Genomic DNA, 4,555 nt, shown 5'->3' on the forward strand with positions numbered 1-4,555 from the left:
CTGGCAGGGCGAAACCTTGAGCAAGTTTCCTTATTCCACACGCCTAATAATAATCCCTCCAAAAACAAAAACAAAAAAAATTGGTCATTTTCAATCCACGACTGTTTGTGGGACACCGCTGTGCGCAATTGGCTGCTGCGTTTTGCCCATAAATATAGTCAATTCACTTTACAGCATATTCTGTGAGGCGCTTTGAGACGTCGAGAAGACGTGAAAAGCGCTATATCGAATGCAAGGATTATTATTATATCCAAACTGACTTTGAAAGGAGGTGAGATGTCAGTCAAATGAACTGGAGCCAAAGTATTTTTTGATCACCAATAATGAAAAGTCAAGAGAGAGATGCCAGAATATGGAGTTGGAAAGTGGGACAATCCCTGAATATTACTTTTTTTTTGATCTAGTGGTTTCTTAAAGGTGCTGTTATGCAAATGAGGTGGCCTTACTGTGAATTGTCCTTGGATTGATCTGGTCTGGACCATTTTGAAGGAGGTTTTTAGCCTGCAGAAGAGCAACGGGGAAAGTGAAAGATTAACTTACTGAACTATACAGCATAGCACTTTAACCTTAACTAATTTATTCAGTGAAGTTCACAGAGCAAAATACTTACCGCATTAGGGACAGAGTAAAGGGAGCTTTGCATTATCCGAGCTTTAACTTTTTAAGTATCTACAACAACAAGAACAACTTGCATTTACATAGCACGATTCATGCAGGGTAGCATCTCGGAGTGCTTTGACATCAGTGACATCTCATTTTGATAAACGTGTACAAAAATTACCAAATACATATATTGAAAACATTTAATCCTTGATAAACAATTTGTTTTGAAACATTTCAGTGAGATATAAATAGGTAACGGATAAATTCTTTTGGTGTTTTTTGAAAAATAAAACGGTTCAAAGTGACAATACACAATGCTGCAACATTCTTGATTAATTGATAAACGTATAATCATATTTCTTTTTAAACAGTGTTTAACAATTTCATGATTGTATTTGTATTGAGCCCCAATTGAACCAAGAGTTTGGTGCAGTTTTAAAATATAGTGAACATGCGTGTGTAACAAGCTTGTAAATGTATAGGTATAGCATGCCAATTTATTAACTTAATAGTCGATTTTTGTTGATATTGTTTCCGTGTAACTACATCAAAGCATATTTAGATTTTAAAGTTTACAAGTGATGTACACCCATTGTGGCTCTTGGCCTTTTTTTAATCAAAGCCTATTTCTAGTGAAGATCAATAATTCTTGCAATACTTTCTAAGCTTGTGAGCAATGAATCAGGGCTAGTGACAATAATTCTGATTCTCAAATCATAGAAACTAGATTTGCTGCCGCATGGTTAACTGAATTGGCTTGATTCGAATGAAAACTTAATTTTGAATGCATTTTTATGTTTTACTTTAAATGGGTTCCAGTTGTTTTGAGAACTCCATTCTCTTTAGGTTCCAATAGAACATTTTTTTTAGGTGGGAAGCTAGCTTTATTAAAATTTTTTTTAATAAGTATAGTTTGGGTCAAGAGAAATTTTGCAGCAGCTAATGTTTCAGCTGTTCAAGACTGACGTGAACCTCAGTTATATTGTTTGAGTGCTAAATTCTAATGACTTGACAGAGTTTTTTTCCCCTCGAGTGTTGTTTGTTTCAACTAGTGTGTATTAATAAGTTGTCAGGCCTTACACGAAACAAACCAAAAGTATTTAGCAGAATTTTTCAGAATGTGGTTGTTTCAAACTCATGTATAATTGTTTTCATCTGTGTCAAATGTTCAGATTTTAAAATTAAAAAGACTGATTTACATTGAAATAGAATTGTAGTTTTGGCCATTATAACTAGATGGAGAACATTCAGTGCTTGTAATAAATACCACAACTATTATTTGCTCCGGGATCAAATCATTTTACTACAATTAATATTTTATGAGTAAGGCAAGCAGATTCATTCTGAACCCCATTATATTCTAACAAAAAGGCAGACCGCATATGAATCTATGAACAGAGTCAGCATTTTAAATCTCGCTTATGCAGGATTTCCCCTAAACAAATTAAGTGACATTGCATCAATTGCTATAGCTGGGAGTCTGTTCTACACATTACTATTCTGGAGAGAATCTTAAATAATAATAATAATAATCCTTGCATTTGATAATAGCATCTTACATCATTAAGATGTCTGAAAGCACTTCACTAAACATTGTAAAGTGGAATGATTATATTTTGAATCTTGCTTAAACCTGCATCCTCTAATAAGCAAGCACAGTCTTAGGCTTATCTTTACATGGACATTATCTTTGCCATTCACAGCTTAAAAATCTGCATCCTGATGCACCCTCTCCCCAATTGTTTGTTCAATGAAATCAAGTCTACTCTCCAAACCTTCAATCTCAGATGAATTCCTGTGCTCTCTGCTCTGCTATGTTTCAGTGAACTTCTTAAACTTTTGAAGGTGCTCACAATATTCCAAGTGTCACCTCACCTGCAATGTTGCAAATACAGAAAATGAACATTTGTAAAGCTGAGCACATTCAAGATTAATGATTCCTTCCATCTTTATCACAGTTGCAATAAAGGCTGTTCTAAAGTTCAAAAGACATTAATGAAGGCTGATGTGTACTTTGAATCCACTTTGGTAAAGACATTCTGTACTGTTTCAATTACTTGCCTGCAAACAAACCAGCAACCTTGTTAAGCCTGTATGAGTGGAATCTACTTATTGTGCCATCTGCTGGTATCTTTCAGAGTTGAATGGGTTAGAAAATCCAACCAGTATTTATTCTTCTGTTCATAAGTTTACAATATGTAGGTCTACACCAAAAGTGAAGGTTGAAATTAAAAGCAAGTTAATTTGGGAGTTTTGGGTTATTTTTTTTTTTTGCCTAGTGGGTGATTCTTCAGCAGCAGTGAAAGAAGCCAGACTTCTAGTTTACATCAGATATAAAGGATGTGAGCTGAACATCACCAGCACCTTTCAATTTCATGTTTCTTTAGGAAGGAGATGAAGGCAGTTATTAGCAAACTAAATGAGTTTACCATTTCACCTGAAACTCACAATAGGTAATGCATCAAAAACACATGGAGGTAGGGAGCTAATGAGGTGTGAAGATTCAAAAGAACACAAATTGCTTCAAAAAGCATCATTAAAGCTGCTGAAGTTGAGGTAAATGGAATAATTAACACATGCTGTCACAGTGTACTGTTGCACCTGGAGTGCTTCTCTCACCTGACAGAAGCAAAGCAGAGTCATTCTTGCACTGTAATATGCTTTAAACCATGAGGAACTGAACTTTTTAATGGGGCATTCTGTTTGGTAATACTGCAGTCACTTTGAAGATGTGTCATTAAATCTGATCCAAGGCAGGTGAATAATAAAAGCCTTACACTTGGTACCACCACCTTTTACCTTGGGAGGAACGTTTCCAAAGTGCTGCACGTGATACACTGAAAACTCCCAATGCCTGGGGGGGGGGGGGTTGTGGGCAATGGTGAAATAACATTATTTAATATGGCATCACTTAAACCGTATTTTTGTTAAAGAAACAAATACTCCCAAATCGTTTGATTTCACAGTTGGAGTTTAATGCTTCTTTTGGCAGGGTGGTTGTGTGCAGCATTGAGTAGCATGTCAAAACTACTCCATTGGTTGGCTATCAATAGGAGAGGGCCATGCATATTGCTTCTGCTTGACCATCAAAAGTGTAGCATACAGTGAGTAACACATGGGATGTGGGGAAAAGGGTGTCACAGCGCCTTGGGACATCCTCCCGACGTGAAAGGCGCTCTATAAATGGAATCTTGTTGTTGTTGTTAAGTGATGTGATAATCATCACTGCACTCGCCAATTCTAATTCCAGCTAATGAGTTGTACTGGTAACAAAACCTTAAGTCTTACGCTAATTTTTAAATGCTTGGTTTAGCTCCTACATGCAGACTTTTACACAAAAGCCCACGTGAACTCCAAAGAGAGCTGACGATGTTTGGAAGACATACAACCAGACAACTTCTGTTTGCTGTGCATGTGCTAAAAAAAAATCCAACAGCATCACTTCGAGAGCCAGAAGGAATGGGTGTCACAAGTGCAATACTTGTGATTTGCCAGATTTCTTGATACTGGGGATGATTCCCCCCCCATCTCTACGAGAGGTCACGTTACCATGCATGTCATTCAATACGAAGGTGTTGCAGTTTATTAAAACTGTAGCTGGTGGTGCTTCCAGCAAACATAAATGAGCCTGTAATGGTCCATATGCTTTGATTTTTATTGGGTGATCCCTCAAGGGTTCAAAGCTTGAGTGCAAATAACAATACGTCGGCCCATCTGCTGGTGCATTATCAGCAATGGTTGTATTCTCACATGCTCTGACTGACTGGCATATGTTGTGGCATAAAGATGTGAAAAAAAAGTGTGATAAGCCAGCTGCTGTGTCAACAAATACTTTTCAGATAGTCATTAACTTTCTCACACTGATCTGGGAATAACTGTACTGGAAATGATTTCCTCCCTCCCCATTTGATTAACGGAGTGAAGTGAGTTTGGGGGGTGGTGGTGGGGGTCG

This window comes from Callorhinchus milii, unplaced genomic scaffold, assembly GCF_018977255.1.
Source record: "Callorhinchus milii isolate IMCB2004 unplaced genomic scaffold, IMCB_Cmil_1.0 Scaffold14, whole genome shotgun sequence".
NCBI classification, from domain to species: Eukaryota; Metazoa; Chordata; class Chondrichthyes; order Chimaeriformes; family Callorhinchidae; genus Callorhinchus; species Callorhinchus milii.